Below are 19,850 nucleotides of genomic sequence, written 5' to 3' on the forward strand. Positions count from 1 at the left end.
AATATCTGCAAGGGGCCCTATACATAGGAAATATCTGCATGGGGGCCTATACATAGGAAATATCTGCATGGGGCCCTATACATAGGAAATATCTGCATGGGGGCCTATACATAGGAAATATCTACATGGGTGCCCTTTAACCACTTGCCTGGCGTAGTGGCATAAAAAGTGTCAGATTGCCCACAGGCGGTTGCTGGAATGTCATTTTCCCACAGCTGGCCGGCTCCGCACACCTGGTTGGCCCCTTGTCGTCCTCTGGTCACTGCCGTCAGCCTGTTCCTCCCCGGCCATCTAGATCTCCATCCTCGGGCAGGAAGCCAGGAGCTAAATGGTGAAAAGGGAAAAGTTAGATGTTTATTAATCCAAAAATCAGGCTTTCTGCAGCACAACAGTTATTGTTGAACTACATCTCCCAGCTTTGTGTTCTAGACAGTTACTAAGAGGTGCAACAGCAGACAGGTAACTTCAGTCTCATATGCCAGTCATGTGCTAATCACCAAATACCCCTGATGTGTATTACTCACGCTCACTCCACAGCAATGTGACTGTGACTAGCTATAGAAATTGCCTCCATGTTTACCTCCATGCAATTTGAGTCACCCGTAATTTCTCTAAGTTGCGTATGCAGGCCCCAATGCGTGCGCAGTTCGCTAAAAGTCACTAGATCCATCACCCATAGCGAGCGATCGAGGCTTAACGTCCGAGTCTGAATCAGGCCCTGAGTCCTCAAGGCACCCTGACGGTCCAGGTTTTAAGGATAACCATGCTTGAGTACAGGTGACTTAATTAACTATTCTGACACCTTCAACATTTACCTCACATATATTATCAAATACAGTGCATCAGAAAAGTATTCACAGCTCTTCACTTTTTCCACATTTTGTTATGTTACAGCCTTATTCCAAGATGGAATAAATTAATTTTTGTCCTCAAAATTCTACACACAATACCCCATAATGACAACGTGTAAAAAGTTTTTTTGAGATTTTTGCAAATTGAATTAACAAAAAAAGTAAATCACATGTACATAAGTATTCACAGCCTTTGCTCAATACTCTGTTGATGCACCTTTGGCAGCAATTACAGCCTCAAGTCTTTTTGAATATGATGCCTCAAGCTTGGCACACTTATCTTTGGGCAGTTTTGCCCATTCCTCTTTGCAGCACCTCTCAAGCTCCATCAGGTTGGATGGGAAGCATCGGTGCACAGCCATTTTCAGTTCTCTCCAGAGATATTCAATCGGATTCAAGTCTGGGCTCTGGCTGGCCATTCAAATACTTTCACAGAGTTGTCCTGAAGCCATCCTTTGATATCTTGGCTGTGTGCTTAGGGTCGTTGTACTGCTGAAAGATGAACCGTCGCCCCAATCTGAGGTCAAGAGCGCTCTGGAGCAGGTTTTCATCCAGGATGTCTCTGTACATTTCTGCATTCATCTTCCCCTCTATCCCTGATTAGTCTCCCAGGTTCCTGTTGCTGAGAAACATTCCCATAGCATGATGCTGCCACCACAATGCTTCACTGTAGGGATGGTATTGGCCTGGTAATGAGCGGTGCCTGGTTTCCTCCAAACATAACGCCTGGCATTCACACCAAAGAGTTCGGTCTTTGTCTCATCAGACCAGAGAATTTTGTTTCTCATGGCCTGAGAGTCCATCAGGTGCATTTTGGCAAACTCCAGGCGGGCTGTCATGTGCTTTTTACTAAGGAGTGGCTTCCGTCTGGCCACTCTGCAACAATCCACCAATCAGGCCTGTATGGCAGAGATGGTTGTCCTTCTGGAAGGCTTTCCTCTCTCCACAGAGGAATTCTGTAGCTCTGACAGAGTGACCATCGGGTTCTTGGTCACCTTCCTGACTAGGGCCCTTCTCCCCCGATCGCTTAGTTTAGATGGCCGGCCAATAGTGGTGGTTCCGAACTTCTTCCATTTACGGATGATGGAGGCCACTATGCTCATTGCGACCTTCAAAGCAGCAGATATTTTTCTGTACCCTTCCCTAGATTTGTGCCTAGAGGCAATCCTGTCTCAGAGATCTACAGACAATTCCTTGGACTTCATGCTTGGTTTGTGCTCTGACATGCACTGTCAAGTGTGGGACTTTATATAGACAGGTGTATGCTTTTCAAAATCATGTCCAATCAACTGAATTTACACAAGTGGACTCCAATTAAGTTGTATGAGCATCTCAAGGATGATCAGTGGAAACAGGATGCACCTAAGCTCAATTTTGAGCTTCATGGCAAAGGCTGTGAATACTTATGTACATGTGATTTCTTAGTGTTTTTTTTATTTTATTTGCAAAAATCTCAAAAAACTTTTTACACGTTGTCATTATGGGGTATTGAGTGTAGAATTTTGAGGACGAAAACTAATTTATTCCATTTTGGAATAAGGCTGTAACATAACAAAATGTGGAAAAAGTGAAGCGCTGTGAATACTTTCCGGATGCACTGTATGATCTACCCAGTGCTGCACAGTTTGCAATTAATGATAATAGTAATGACGGCCTGTGCCTACAGGTGCATAACAGTGAATATGTTCTATGTGCCAAGACATGGCCAATGTGGTGCTCAGAATATGACAATGCATGTGACATGATTATACAATTCTACCTGCCAATTCCTTAGATAAGCCTCTGATCCACCTCCGGATCAGCCATCTACCGGTAGCTCAGCGACTTAAAGCTAGGGAGGGCACTTAAAGTTACAATCTAGTTTATGTTCTATTTCTTTCCATTTAGGATCACTTTCATGTTTTACTGTATGTATATTTATAGATTTTTGTTTTGTGGCATGGGCGGGGGTTGTCATTTTTTAAAAGTTATTATGTTATTTTATTTGTTTAGATATTACAGTTGATTCATTTATTTATTGGTGAAAGAAGCTGGTTAGGGGCTATTTTTGTATTTTCCAGCTCTTGTTAGCGGTAGTAATTTATTTTCTGGGCATTTGTTTTCCTTGGCATGTGTACAGCAAATTACAGCATTTACAATATATTTTTTTTGCGTCATTCACCAGCAGAGATAGCGGTGTCACCAACCAGGGTGCATTGCCTAGGATGAGGCACCATCGCTGCCCAGTAGTGGCACCTGTGTTTGGCTTTCAGGGTGCCTGGAATGGCACCTTGCAGCCTAGCGAGCCAGCACAGAGTTACCATTCAGCTGGGTACACTCTGAGACGATGTGTACTGGAACTACATCAGCCGACGATCCCTCGTTCCATCCTCCTTTAACATGCATGGAGCCGCGCACGGGAGTGCGCACATTGTACATGCACACCGTAATATCTGTTGTTATGGCGCATACACACGGTCAGATGTGTCAGATGAACGATTGAACGATTTGACCAACGATTTGAACTATGAACGATTTCTGGCTGCATTAAAATGAATGGAATCGTCCAAATCTGACTGCAAACACATCAGATGTCAGATATCGTTATCTGACCATCGGGAACGCGCATCGCTCATCGTTCAGACATGTCAGATTTTCCTCCAGATAAGAACGATTGAACGATTTTTTAAATCATTATCGTTCAGATCTGATGAAAAATCTGACTGTGTGTATGCACCATTACGGTTTGGCCAAATCGGACAAATTGTAACGTCATTGTCTCAATGTGTGCCCAGCTTTAGGAAGCTCCAGGTGATTAGGTTTTTCCTAGCGCTGGCAGTCACGTCTCCTCGGCAAGGATGGTTACTCTGGTATGGCACTGATACCAAGTATGTAAACACCTGGGGAAGAATTCAAGTCAGCGCCTTTATTGCGGTGTGCCGATCCAGAACTGCACATCGCGCCCTCCAGCATCACAAGTTTTCCTCGCACCTGTTACAGGTGCAAGTGTAAAAGTGCGCCATTGGCCCTACCGTATATGGATGATATGTGCGCAGCCGCGATGCATTGTATTGAATTCCCCAAAATATGGGTAATAATCACAGAAACAATGGCCCTTGGAATGATTGCAGTACTGAATTAAATAAAAAGGGAGGTGGGATGTGGCCAGCCCCACACAAATCAGCTGCTGGACTCCAGCAATGTGAGTCGCTGTTGGGGTAACTTATTAAAAAATAACATAAAAAAGGTTAATCCGAGGATGCTGCGATATAGCAAGGGCACATAGAGGAGAAGATGAAGAGCAGAATAGTTAGAGGTCACTAATAAGTCACAGGCCACAGCCACACATACCAACATCCACAGACTATTCCCCTGCCTGGAATAACCCAGGAAGAATGAGTGGCATATAAGACTATGTATAGAGATGGGAGGGATCCTTGCTGATTGGTCTCTCCATGTTTCCTGCACTCGGATGAACCTGATAAATTAATTGCTCCGCACATTTTTGGCAAATTTGGAACGATTTGCAAATTGCTGAATTTCGTCTACATCACTTTGTCCATCCCTAGCTGTGAGTCTCCAGCCGCCGTGGATCTTACAGTTGAACGGCTGCCGGAAAGGCGCAACATAGTCGTCCTAGCGGGTCTCGCTACCCAGCTGCACGTACAAACTGTTCTTGGTGCTTGGGACATGGGGCATAATCTGGCTTATCTAAAATCAGTTTTTATAGAAAAGTGATTAAAAAAACATTTACTCAATAGCGACTTCAAAAGACCTAATTCCGATATGCTTAATTATGCATGTAATAGAGTTTATAAAGAATACATTTGCCATAAGGGGTGGGGTACAGCTTAATTGCGGAGCACTGTACAAGTGATGGGAGTGGTGGACGCATAAAGGTGCCTAGGGAAGCGAAAATTACATCTGGGTGGGGCTACAAACGCGACTTCTAACATTCCTATGAAGATATAAAGTATTTGTGTTGTATCCAATATGAATCAATGGAGACCCTCGTCCCGCTGGTGCACTTCTCATACTGCGCGCTGTTCCCACCTAAAACGCACACGACATCACCTTAGTTCTACAGGTACAAGCTGTGATTAAAGTACAAATAACGCCCCTATCTTGTTTTCAATTAATAATGCCTAATAGCTAAAATTATTATTATTATTATTATTATTATTATTATTATTATTATTATTATAATTAGTTATCAACACATTTGATTGTTAATTTGGCCTCTTATAAAATTCATATTGCCCCAACCCCGCATAATATTACACTTGTAAGGGATGTATGTGGTTGCCTTGGGCATCTGCCACCAGGGCCGGTGCAAGGGGTTCTCTGCGCCCAAGGGAAAATGTAAGCCTGCCCCCTCCTCCCCCAAATACCCACCACCCAGCTCCTCACACACGTCAATTTTGTATGATAAAAATGAGAACTCTTGCCTGATCCTGTCAGGGTTGCCTACCCTCCCGATAATCGGGTGCAGCTCCCGCCCCCCGGAAAGACAGGCAAGCCTCCCGGCAGCCGGCGATCCCCCCGACATCCCCCGCAATTTACTCTTAAACCCCGCTGCGAGGGCAGCCAGTGACGCAATTCACATCATTTTGGCCCCGCCCCCTGCCTCATAATGCCTGTATTATCGGCATTGTGTAGCGGGGGCTGGGCCAAAATAACGCGATCGCGTGGCCCAGCCCCCGTGACACCTACAAACGTCAGGCACCCGTCCGGACACGCCCTCATTTTCGGCCACACCCCCACGCTGCCCTGCCGATCTGGCTGCTCCCTCCCGGAAGGAGCAGCCAGAAAGTCGGCAACTATGTCCTTGCTGGCGAGTCTGCAGTCCAGCTACCCGGAGGTCTAGTGCAAAATGCTGCCCAGACTCCACTGCTGCAGCAAGATATCTAAATGGGGGTGAGCCTAAATGTAAGGACAAAGTAATGCTCAACTCCCCTATGATATTGGCAGGCAGCAGCAAGAAGAGACTAACCACATTGCTGGTCAGTCAGGGCCGTTCTGCGCATACGTGACCCGATATTGCCGGGTCACACCGGTGTACTGTAGTGGAAGCTCGGTCAGTGGCTTTCAGGGGCAGATTCAATGAAAAATATAAAGAAAATAATGCATTTGTAAAAAAACAAAAAAACAAAACAAAAGCAAAACATATATACACACCTACACACATACTGTATATATATTTAACTTTTTTAAAAAGGAAAATATGCTTTATCTCACTAATAAAGAACTGCTTTAGCACGTCTCTTTTTCTATCTGGCACCCCCTCTTTTTGGACGCACGCACCTTTGGCGCACACGGGGTCTTGATTTCAAGGGAACATTTGTTGGGGGGTAGGATGTCACATTATGTCCATACATGTTTACTCAGTCTCAACCATGTCGACATTCTATATGTCGATATAATGACTACATACCCAATATACCCCAATAGAACATTACGGCACAAAACCCACAATGTTAATACCCCCACACACACACACAATTACAACACAACCTATCCACAGATAATATTAATACAGCACAAGATAAAAGTAAAGAACACCCCAACCCATACTTGTCTACTTTTGAAAAAGCATTTCAGGGAAAAAGCAGCACCTGTGAGTGCGGCGGTAAAGTGGGCGTGTCCTGCTACATCCGAGACGTGTGTCATACACCTGACTTACATCCAAATGTAAATGAGCCCCAAAGCAGTTAGTTAAGGTGCGTATCCACTAGCCGATAGTGGAACAATGGTACGATTACAACATTGTAATCGTAAAGTCGTTCCTCTTCCCCTGCAGTGCCTACACTGACCGATATGCCATTCAGTGTAGACACCCTCCCTCATCCCTGAACATGGTGAATCTGTCATTATCAGCAGATTGAACAGCATGTTCAGGCGATGATTGATGTAGGAAATGACCAGCGGGAGCGCGCATCGCTGGTCGTTTCCAACATTTTCATGCCCGATTTGTGCATGATTAATGAGCGATTGAACGATAACGATATCGTTCAATCGCTCATTGTAATTCGCAAATGGATACCCGCCTTAAGATCTACTTGGTGATGAAAACACACGGATTCTTCTCAGAAAATGCCTGTAGCCATAGGGATCATTGTGCCTTATACCCAATGCAGGGAAATGATACTAATGATCCCATTTGAATGTACATATCTCTGTGTTTTTTTATATAACAACTTCATAATGGGGGTAAGGTGCCCTCAGGGAGATTGCTGGAGTCTTCAGGGAGATTGCTGCTATATCAGGGAGTCAGGGAGATTGCTGCTATATCAGGGAGACAGGGAGATTGCTGCTATATCAGGGAGACAGGAAGATTGCTGCTATATCAGGGAGACGGGGAGATTGCTGCTATATCAGGGAGACGGGGAGATTGCTGCTATATCAGGGAGACAGGGAGATTGCTGCTATATCAGGGAGACAGGGAGATTGCTGCTATATCAGGGAGACAGGGAGATTGCTGCTATATCAGGGAGTCTGCCTAACAATCAGGGAGAGTTGGTAAGTATGCCCCAATCCCCAGATATCATTGAAAATTGCCCCTCCTCCACAGATCCTTACCTCTACTTGTAGGAAGCTCTTCTCTGTGTGGTCTCCTCCCAACACTCACTTCACCCCAAGGAGCTGCAGGCAGGGGAAGGACAGGAAGGTGGCACATGTTAGGAGCAGAGAAGTAGGAGGGGGCAGGGACTCATGGAGGACAGCTAGCACTGCAGTACACCAGTGGTGTCTGGTCCCAGGGGAGGTAGCAGCAGCCACCATGCAGAGAGCAAAGGCTGGAACAGCTTATAAGTTCTGTGGCTGAGGCCAGGATTTAGTACAATAAGGATTTATCTTTCAGAGACATCTTTTATTATTGTGCTAGGCAGCCTCAATTCTGCCCCTCAGGTGTCGGCACCCTAGGCAGCTGCTATAAATCTGCCTGATGGCAGCACCGGCCCTGGCTGCCACAACTGCCAATGTTAAAACGTGCAGCTGCCTCTTCTATAAATGTCCTGATGGGTGAAGGTGACAACGTGACATTGGACAGTGGCCTCTGAGAGGTAACATACAAGTGCTCCTGTGTGAAGTGGAATTCAGGCATATAGTAAAGCCAGTGCTGGTGCTGAGGTAAATGGAAGCTTGTTACACATGGTGCAGTCTAAACGCACATTGGTGTATTGTACAGTCAGCACTTGCTTATGCTCCCAGAATGCCCGGGAGTCTCCCAAATTTCTTAGAGTCCCCATTGACTCCCTGAAGAGCAGGTGTCCCTCCCACTTCCTAGTAAAATGGGTGTGGTATCAGTATTTGCATCCCCATGACTCCGCCCTCTGCAATTTGCACTGAGGCAATTATAACGCGATTCATCCCTCCACGCCCCCCATAGCGGCCACCTGCATTTCCTGCAACATTGTTATTGCTGGTTTTTATTATATTGCCTTCAATAAATGGTTGGTGCTTTCTTTCCCAAAATATGCTGCTATTTCATCAACTCTACAACCAATACGTTTTCCACAGAAACAGATGACGTTGTATAATCGCTGCTTGCGGCAGCCTTTGTAGTTGCGCAAGCTGTTAGCTGCAGGAGGTAAAACGCTGGGGCTTGTGAATGAATTTTCATTTGATGTCCACTCAGGCTCAGAGGTGTTGCCCTCAGAATTATGTGAGTGCTGTAATACCGGAGGGTGCGCTACAGTTGCAGAACTGCAATTGTGCTTTGCATTGGAAAGGGCGGATATTACTGTACTGCTCAGTGCACACTAAGGACCTGATTCAAAGCCACTCGCAAGCGGCCCGATGGTATGCGACTGCGCACGCTTTCTAAGGCGTGCATAATTAACAGGCAGCGTCATAGCACACGTCACATGCCTGTTTTATACTCTGAAGTCCTCGCAGTGCTTGCGGTAAGGTAAGGCAACCACAAGCGCTGCGATCGCTTCCGATGGTCCTCGATGTACCAATGCTAGTGGGCGTCTCAACATACGCTAACAGATGTTTCCATACACAGAGCGATCGCTCGCACAGCCAAAGTGGGCGTGCTAATGCCTTTCCGAGCGAGCGCCTGCCATGGCATCACTTTGCTGAATTTGCATACGCTGGATGCGAGCGGCTCTGAATCAGGTCCTTAGGTCGTGACCAGTCCACGGCTCCTGTGGTGCAAAAATGGATCTTCTTGGGTTTGAACAAAGAAAATAAGTATTTTTCTTTTCCAGCAACACTGTAGCCTGATGCTTGGGCGCTCAGCATCCCTTCTATTTGTTCCCGAACACATATTGTATCAGAGATGGACGGATTTGCACGGTCGCACACAAGCGCCTGTACAAATCCGTCCATCTCTGATATGAATGCAGAAGGAGGTGTCAGACACCCTCCTTGCTGCATTAGCAATCCCAGCACTGCGACTGACCTCGCAGGCTGGGATCACCATCATGATCGATAGTCGCTTGATCCCCCGCATTAGTTGATCAGATAATTGGACAGATGAACCCTGGGAAAACTACCATCGTCTCCACTGTTCGTTACTAAATTGCCATTATTACCACAGATGAACCGGAGCAAAAGATCTGAACCAGCTCCTGCCTTAAATCCTAAACCCTCCCGTCTCCAGGCGCTGAAGCCAAGAAAGACATCTGATCCTCCGGCTTCCAAACTGAAGACCAGAGGCGCCCTTAGGGGGAAGGTTTCCTGTATCCCAGCACATCCCACACACCTGAATTAGGGCTGCTCTGTGGTTGAGGGAGTAGAAGTCCAATCAAGTCCTCCCGTATCCCACAGCTGACTCTCATAAATACATCTGGGGTAGGTGCTTCCTCATCCTAACTGAAGACCACCTGTATCCCACGGCTGAAGCCTAGTTCCTGCCACCAAAGTGACTGCTTCCCGTGTCACACAGCTGCAGCAATTATCTGTAGTTAGAGACAATTATAAATAAAATTCTGTTTGAATCTATTATTTATGTTGTGTCATAATCTGCTGGGATAGGGAAGCTGTGAGAGGTCTGGGGGCTTTTACCCAGGTTCCAAAGCAGGGTGACATCAACTCCAGGGAAGGTGCAGTAATATCTCTGTGAGGAGAACGTCTTTATTTTCTGGGCATGGAACTTAGGAATGACTGGAAGGTTGGATGGGTCGGTTATTTCCCACCCCCTCTCTTTATTCCAGTATTATTGTCTTATTATACCTGTACTGTATAAACAAGCACCTGTGTCACTAATATTGAGCCCAATAGACATTATAGTCTTATGTAGAGTTGAACACAAGTTATGTAAGAATTGCTCTTATGCTGCGGCCACTCCGACCATTTATCTTTGTCTGCATAGAAAGCACTGGCTCATGCAATAACAACCAATCAGACGCTGGTGGGATTAAAGTAGCTGCTATAAATATATTTCCCATGGTCTTTTAGAGCATGATTTTATTGTTTCTGGTGCACTAACCCCCAGACGTGGAGAGAGCTTAGTGCAGGTCTCCAGGGGTGAGTGGAAGCCGGGCTCTCCCACATCTGTAGCTATATCACATAGACTGGCAATTACCACTTGTGTCTGGGTGCATTCAATCAGACCTTAAACACATTTCCGTTCTCTTGAAAGTGTCTCAAACTCTATTTTAATGGTGTAGCTTGAAAACATATATTTGGTCATTGGCTCATCTTTGTTGAGGGGACCCTACATTTAGGAAACTTTGTAGTCTGCTTGACTTTGTGATCTGGCCCCACAGACATGTAATGTGTTTAGGACAGTGATCGCCAACCTTAATTGATGTGTGAGCTACTTTAGAAAAATGAAACCTCCTGAAGAACTACTAAAATTGTATAAAAAAAAAATCTGGCTAATAACCGAACAATTGAAGGTCATTTAATGAAAATGAAAAAAAATGTTTCATAGAAAATAACAATGCATTTAATTATTACGGTGATATTGTTGTAGTTTGTAAATAAAATTTAATAACAGGCACATTTCAATGTTAATTACTGGCTCCTTGGAGGTACGTGCAGTAGAGAAGTAAAAGATATAGGCAGGGCTGCTGTGTAATTTTCTGGCAGGGCTGGGTGGGAGTCAATCGCTCTGCCATAGCGTACACGCCGTGGGTGGAACTACGTTAGGCATTGCTGTAGAGGCTGCGGCAATCACCGGACGTGCTTCCCTGTGGCTCCACCCATGGCGTCGACACCACGGGGGAGCACACATCAGAGGTCACTTCCTCCTAGATGACTCGGCAGTATTGCAGCTGGGGGAGCTACCAAAATGAAGACCGCGAGCTACCGGTTGGAGACCACTGGTTTAGGATACGTATTTAGAAGTTTATAGATACTTTCCTGACATCACCACCACCACGTGCTGAGCCAGCTCTTCCTATTCTGTGAATGGGACCCAGGTCGCATCGACACGGGTTACCCGTGTACACTGTATAGCGAGCCGGGTTGAACCCGTGTAAATACTGGCTGCTTTTGTATGCGGCCCACAAATGCTGGACAGCTTTATTGGTACACTGCAATTTAGTTTACAATTTGGACACACCCCTCCCAAATCTAACTCTCTCTGCCCATGTTACACCTGTCCCACCTGCAGTGCAGCATGGTGTTACCAAGGTGCACAGTCACTGGCTGTATCTTAAGGTGCCCACACACATAGCGATATTTTACACGATCTGGCCGATTCCGACACATTTGAACGACAGATCGTGTACAATATGGCCAAATCGTGAGGAAATCGTGAGTCCCCACTCACGATCACGATGCGATACGCATCCCCGTTGGTCGCACATCGCATCTTCAAATCTGCCGTGCAGTATGGCAGATCTGACAATCTAGGAGGCAATGCACTGTGACAGTCTGGATGCAGGAGAGACCGTTTGAAGATTGGACACCAAATCGTGTACAGAGCTGCCGGGGAGAGTTTCAGGGGAAATCGTACACAAATCGTACACATCGGCTGATCGTGGGCAGATCGGTATGTGTGTGGGCACCTTTACTCTATTCCTAAAACAGGCTCAGTGTTAATAGACAAAACAGGTTAAAGGAATTGAATATGAGTGTGAAAGATCTACATGGGGCCCTATACATAGGAAATAATATGAGATATGGTAAGAACTTACCCTTTTTATCTCTATTTCTACGAAGTCCATAGGGTTCCACAGGATACCTTGGGGGGTATAGGTGTGACGTCAGTCGCAGGGCACCAAAGAGTTAAGCTTTCAGCCTCCCAGGATGCACTGGGTCCCCCTCCTATAACCCGCCCCCGGGCCAAGGCACCTCAGTTAGTTACCAAGCCATAGGCCGGAGGAGGAGAAGGAAGAGAGAGAACAAAGATCTGGACACATACAAGAATCACATTCTCACCAGAGGGAGACGGAAAACCGGTGACCAGAGCAAAGCCCATCTGCAGCACAGGTGCGACAGGGCGGGAGTCCTGTGGAACCCTATGGACTTCGTAGAAATAGAGATAACAAGGGTAAGTTCTTACCATATCTCATATTTTCTACTTCAGGGTCCATAGGGTATCCACAGGATACCTTGGGGATGTCCCAAAGCAGTATCCTTTAAGGGTGGGGACGCTCCTGTGCAGAAAGGAGAATCCGCCGCCCGAAGGAAGCATCCTGAGAGGCGAAGGTGTCAAACCTGTAATACCTCACGAAGGTATGGACAGAAGACCACGTAGCAGCCTTGCAGATCTGTTTTAACTGCCAAGGCACCACGTCGAGCTGCCCACGAAGGACCCACAGAGCTAGTGGAATGAGCCTTCAGAGAAGGAGGGACCGGTAGGCCTTCATGAAGATAAGCTTCAGAAATAGCCATACGGATCCAGGCTGCCAAAGTTTGCTTTGAAGCAGGCCAACCCTTTTTACAGAAGCCATAGAGGACAACAAAGCGTCCGACTTCCTAAACAAAGAAGTGCGGTCAACATAAGTCCTTAAGGCCCGCACAACATCCAAAGAGGCCTCACCCACGGAAAGACCCGGTGAGTTAAAGGCCGGAACAACTATTTCCTCGTTAACATGAAACTGGGAAACAACTTTGGGAAGAAACTCGGGCCGAGTGCGGAGCACTGCCCTGTTCCCATGAAAAACCAAGAAAGGGGGTCTACAAGAAAGAGCCCCTAACTCAGAAACACGTCTGGCTGAAGCAACGGCCAGAAGGAAAACAGTCTTAGCTGTTAGCCATTTAATATCCACTGAGCCCAGTGGTTCAAACGGCGGTCCTTGGAGAGCCCTCAGGACCACAGCCAAATCCCAAGGCGCCACAGGTGGAACAAAGGGCGGCTGAATACGGAGAACACCTTGCATAAAGGTGCGCACATCCGGGATTGTAGCAATCCTACGGTGAAACCAGACAGATAGGGCCGAAACCTGTACCTTCAAAGAAGCAAGGCGAAGCCCATGATCTAGTCCCGCTTGCAGGAAGGCGAGAATCCGAGACAGACGAAACTCCCGCGGTGCATAACCTCTCGGTCGACACCACTGGAAGAACGTATGCCACACGCGATGGTATATCCTCGCGGAAGACGGTTTCCGAGCTCGTAACATGGTACGCACCACAGAGCTGGAAAACCCCCAGGACCTCAGCATGGCCGTCTCAACAGCCACGCCGCCAAAGACAGCCGAGTCAGGTCCGGGTGAAGACAAGGACCCTGAGACAGAAGGTCCGGTCGTAGCGGCAACCGCAGAGGACTGTCCACGGACAGACCCTGAAGGTCTGAGAACCAGTGCCGTCTGGGCCACGCGGGAGCTATCAACAGGAGCGTCCCTCCTTCCTGTTTGAATTTCCGGATTACCCGTGGAAGAAGGGAGACCGGAGGGAACAGGTATGCGAACCTGAACGTCCACCGGACGGACAGAGCATCCACCAGAGACGCCTCTTCGTCTCTTGTGCGAGACCCGTACACCGGCAACTTGTTGTTGTGCCGGGACGCCATGAGGTCGATTTCTGGAAGACCCCACCTGTCCACCAGTAGTTGAAAAACGTCCGGGTGCAGGGACCATTCCCCTGGATGAACGTCCTGGCGACTTAGAAAGTCCGCCTCCCAATTTAGCACTCCCGGGATGAAGACCGCTGATATGGCCGGAAGATTGCGCTCCGCCCAAACCAGGATCCGAGAGACCTCTACGAGAGCCGCCCGACTGCGAGTTCCTCCTTGCCTGTTTATGTAGGCCACGGTGGTAGCATTGTCCGACTGGACCTGCACCGGGTGACCCTGGAGAAACCGCTGTGCCTGCAGGAGAGCATTGAAGACCGCACGGAGTTCCAAGATATTTATTGGAAGCTCCGCTTCTGTCGGTGTCCACCTGCCCTGGAACAAGTGTGGACCCGAAACTGCTCCCCAGCCCCGAAGACTGGCGTCCGTTGTCAACAGGACCCAATTTGGAACCCAGAACGGACGTCCCTTGTTGAGGTGGGTCGTCTTTAACCACCACGCAAGGGACAGGCGAACCTCCGGGGTGAGCACAATCGTCTGGAACTTCAGAGACTGAGGCAGCCCGTTCCACTTGGACAGGATCAGGTGCTGCAGAGGTCTGGAGTGAAACTGGGCGTATTCCACCATGTCGAACACCGACACCATGGAGCCCAGTAACCTCATCGCCGAGTGTAAGGACACCCGGCGGCTGTGCAGACAACTGCGCACCCTTGACTGTAAAGCAGAGATCTTGTCCTCCATCACGAAGATCCTTTGCTGTCCCGAGTCCAATAAGGCTCCAAGATGCAGAATCCTCCGAGACGGGATTAGAGTGGACTTCTGCCAGTTGATTAGCCAGCCGTGCCGTTGCAGCAGTGCAATGGTCAGGTCCAAGTGGTGTAACAGGAGCTCTGGAGATCCTGCCACCAATAACAGGTCGTCCAAGTACGGCAACATGCGGACTCCTTGCAGCCGCAGAGAAGCCGCCATGACCGCCATAGCGTCCTGTATGTCCAATGACACCATGTAGTCCCCAGGTTCCAGCGCCAGAATGATGGACCGTAGGGTCTCCATCCGAAACTTCGGGACCCGCAAAGACTTGTTGAGTGCTTTGAGGTTGAGAATCGGACGATATGACCCATTGGGTTTCTGTACCAAAAATAGATTTGAATAGAAACCCTGGCCCCTCTGGGAGAATGGAACAGGCACTATAACTCCAGCCTGGAGCATAGTGTGCAATACCTTCCGCAGCTCCGTAGCCTTGTTCCGGTCTGATGGTAGACCCGTGGTGAAGAATCGAGCCGGGGGTCTGTGCCGGAAGGAGAGGGCGTACCCGTGAGAGACCACCTCCAGAACCCAAGTGTCTGTCGTAGTGAATGACCAACACCGGGAGAACTGCAGCAGGCGGCCTCCCACCCTGGGATCCCCCAAGGGGAGACCCGGACCGTCAGGCCGCAGGCTTGTCATCTGGCTTGGGGGCCGGACGTCTGGTACTCCATGCCTGTTTCCGGGGCTTGACCGATTTCTTAGGGCCAGCCTGTCGAGGAAACGACTGTGGTTTGGGCCTGCCCTGGGCCCTAGATGACCGAAAGGACGATGGTCCAGAACCAGAAGGAGCAGCGGCCGACGGGAGACAAGCAGATTTGGCTGCCGCCAGCGTGGCCACAATCTTATCCAGATCCGGACCGAAGAGAACTTCTCCGGTAAACGGCAACGCTTCCAGACCTTTCTTGGATCTGCGTCCGCCTTCCAGGATCGCAGCCACAAGGTGCGACGAGCAGCTACCGCTGCTGAAGAAATTCTAGACACCAGAGTACTAATGTCTAGAGCCGCCTCGTTGATGTAGGTGGCCGAATCACGGAGATTGCCAATCAACTCCGCCTGTTCGGCCGGACAGTCGGATTCAAAAGAAGCCTCTAATGAATCCGCCTAGCGCTCCATCGCTCTGGCAACCCAGCAAATGGCCATAGCCGGCCGTGCTGCCCCCCCTGCAAGGGAATAAGCGGACTTCAGGCAGATTTCTACCTTGCGGTCCGTAGCATCCTTAAGGGAGGACATGGATGGCATCGGCAATGTGGCACTACGGACAAGACGGGTCACGTGAGAATCCACCTGTGGAGGGGATTCACACTTAGCAAAATAATTATCCGCGAACGGATAAGCCACCGCCAGGCGTCTCTGCGGCTGGTATCTTTTGCCAGGTTGTTTCCACGCCTCCTCTAAATGGTCCACCAACTGACCCGAAAGAGGAAAGACTGTGGCATCGCCCTTCACATCTTTGAAAAAGGCATACTTAGATTTAGCCGCTGGGGGAACTTCGTCCTCAATCACCAAGGCTGTGCGGACCGCCCGAATAAGTCCAGGAATATATACTTTGGACTTAGCATCAGCGTCCTTAGTATGGAAAGGTTCCTGATCGTAAGGATCCAGAATCTCCCCATCATCAGACGTCCCTTCGTCATCCTCATAAGGAGCGGACAGAGACGCCACCGGCCTTTTATGAGGCCGCATCACAGACTCCCCTTGCAACACATCCGACAAGTGCTGTACAGAACTCGTCAGGGAGTTAACCCACGCTGGCTCCTGAGAACCCGGGAGCGGGGAAATAGGGAGACTGTGGGGTACCACCAATTGTCGTGGGAACCCCTGCATGGGTGACGACACCACAGACTGCTGGGACAAACCCATCGGAGTAAACGCGGGCTGCGGAGCTAACTGGCCCACTAAAGCTGTTAACGCCTGAGCGAAACAAGCCCAGGGCGGCTCCTGTACCGGTGCTGTAACCGTAATAGGCCGCGCCATGGACAAACACTGCCGGCAAAGGCCCTCCGCGCTACCCTCCCCCTCCGCTAACGGTACTTTGCACGTGGTACACTGTAGCCGGAGGGGAAAATCACTTTCAGACATTATGGCACCACGTATGTGACCTCTCTCACAAATTAAGTATTAAATAGGCGAGAGACCACCCTGCAGCACCGCACCGCAAGGGCTTTAGCAGAAAGAACAGGGACAGTAATAAAGCTGACAGTTTAGAGAAGAAAAGTTACAGGCAGCGCTAGCACAGTCACATACAATGCAGAGAAATAACAATTCCTGCACTAACAGCGCTGATCACTCAACTACACAGACACAGGGCCTGGTAGGACACAGCGCTGCATACACAGACCTGAGCCACAGCGGAGGAGAGGTATGCGGGGGGACCCAGACCACGATGCTTCCTTCCAGACTTCCAGCAGCGTTCACCATGCGTTGCAGAGAAGATGGCCGCCGAGGAGCAGAGAGAAGCTGGCCTGGGGGAGGAGCGCTGACACAGGACCAGTCAGCACAGTGCAGAGAGGGCTGTGTGCAGCGGGAGAAGCGCCGGCTGTGAGACAGGGAAGGCGCGCTCCCCTGGCATGCATTTAACCCCTGGGACGCCGCAGCGCTACCGCTCTGCTGCGGTCCGCTGTCCCAGGGGGTAGTGGAAGCGCAGGTTGGTCGCCTGGCTCCACGCTGCAGCCAGTCCCCAGGGAGCCCCCTGCCTGGGGACTTAGGACCATGTGATCAGCGGGGACCCACCGCGGGACCCCGCTGCTTACCTCTGTCCCCCTTGAATCCGGCCATGGTCCGGAGCATCTGGGGTCACCGCTAGCTGTGACCCCAGACGCCCACCAGCATCCCCGGATCAGTACCGGCGTTCTGGTACCGGCGGGGTGTAGGGAAGACAGCATGGACGTCAGGACTGACTGTCCATGCTGTTCATCCAGATGTGCAGCCACAGCTGCATGAAGAAAAAGCTTCAGGGGCTCTTCTAGCCCCCACTCCAACAGGTGCACCCGACTCCGGCCGGGCACCAAACTAAACTGAGGTGCCTTGGCCCGGGGGCGGGGTATAGGAGGGGGACCCAGTGCATCCTGGGAGGCTGAAAGCTTAACTCTTTGGTGCCCTGCGACTGACGTCACACCTATACCCCCCAAGGTATCCTGTGGATACCCTATGGACCCTGAAGTAGAAATATACATGGGGCCCCATACATAGGATATATCTGAATGGGTGCCCCTATACATAAGAAATATCTGCATGGGGCCCCATACATAGGAAATATCTGCATGGGGCCCTATACGTAGGAAATATCTGCATGGGGCCCTTATACAAAGGAAATATCTGCAAAGGCCCTATACATAGGAAATATCAGCATGGGCCCAATACATAGGACATATATGCATGTGGCTCTATACATAGGATATAGCTGCATGTGGCCCTATACATAAGAAATATCTGCATGGGGCCCTATACCTAAGAAATATCTGCATGGGGCCCTATACATAGGAAATATCTGCATGGGGCCCTATACATAGGAAATATCTGCATGGGGCCCTATACATAGAAAATATCTGCATGGGGCCCTATACATAGGAAATATCTGCATGGGGCCCTATACATAAGAAATATATGCATGGGGACATATACATAAGAAATATCTGCATGGGGACCTATACATAGGATATATCTGCATGGGGCCCTATACATAAGAAATATCTGCATGGGGCCCCATACATAGGATATATCTATTTCTGGCCCTATACATAGGAAATATATACATGGGGCCCTATACATAGGAAATATCTGCATGGGGCCCTATACATAGGAAATATATACATGGGGCCCTATACATAGCAAATATCTGCATGGGGGCCCCTTAACCACTTGCCTGGCGTAGTGGCTTAAAATGTGTCAGATTGCCCACAGGCGGTTGTTGGAATGTCATTTTCCCGCAGCTGGCAGGCTCCGCACACCTGGTTGGCCCCTTGTCATCCTCTGGTCACTGCCGTCAGCCTCTTCCTCCTCGGCCATCTAGATCTCCATCCTCGGGCAGGAAGCCAGGAGCTAAATGGTAAAAAGGGAAAAGTTAGATGTTTATTAATCCAAAAATCAGTCTTTCTGCAGCACAACAGTTATTGTTGAACTACATCTCCCAGCTTTGTGTTCTAGTCAGTTACTAAGAGGTGCAATAGCAGACAGGTAGCCCACCGGTACACTTCAGTCTCATATGCCAGTCATGTGCTAATTACCAAATACCCCCTGATGTGTATTACTCATGCTCACTCCGTGGCAATGTGACTGTGACTAGCTATAGAAATTGCCTCCATGTTTACCTCCTTGCAATTTGAGTCACCCGTAATTGCTCTAAGTAGCGTATGCAGGCCCCAATGCGTGCGCAGTTCCCTAAAAATCACTAGATCCATAAGCAGGTGGGATTGCACGCAACTCAGAATCAGGCCCTTTGTGCCCAATATCGCACTTAGGGTTATCTGCACTGCGAAGCCTGAGGCAAGACCACACAATTCAGCGGAATCACGTGATTGTCTGTCCATACCACGCACTTCACTAGGGAACGTGGGCGGGTGGCCTCCGGGAGACTTGCCCACTCTTCTGGGCATCCAGGAGAGTCACCCAAGATTCATGAATCTCCCGGATGTTCTGTAAGCAGGTATACTTATACTATTGTGCAGACACTGGGCCTGATTCAGAGCCACTCGTAAGCGGCCGCTCGTTCGCTCCGAGCAATGTTCACACATCTGCGCATGCGTATGGGTTGTAATGCGCATGCGCCAACCAGTCAGTGCGGTCGTAAATCGTGTGCTCGCAAAATGGCGAATGCCTGCTAATTTGAGTGACAGGATGAGGCGTTTGTGGGTGGTAACAGGGGAAGGTGCATGAAAACGGGGAGTGGAGATCCGAACGCAGGCGTGCCAAACGGTCAAAACGGGCGTTTAATGGGAGTGCATAATTAACAAAGCAGCGTCATCGACCATGTCACTTGGTTGTCTTTTACCGTGAACTGCTCGCATGATTGCTACCACAAGAATAGCGAGCAGTTCATACGCCTCTCGATGTACTCGATTAATCTAATAAATAGCGGAGATGACGTATGATGCGAGCGGCCAGGGGGCATCTTTACAAAATAGCGAGCGCATGTTTCGTTCGCTCGCTCGCTCAGACATAGAGGCGTCAACAGACCGCAAAGAGCGAGCGCTCAATTTAAATAGCCAGCCCCTTTTTCAGAACGACCGTCCGCAAATAGCGTCCGGGTCTGAATCAGGCCCACTGTGCCCAGTGGATAATGGGGCTGGCGCTGTACTAACCTTCAG

The sequence above is a fragment of the Taudactylus pleione genome, unplaced genomic scaffold, assembly GCF_031769625.1.
Source record: "Taudactylus pleione unplaced genomic scaffold, aTauple2 ptg001183l, whole genome shotgun sequence".
Taxonomy (NCBI): Eukaryota; Metazoa; Chordata; class Amphibia; order Anura; family Myobatrachidae; genus Taudactylus; species Taudactylus pleione.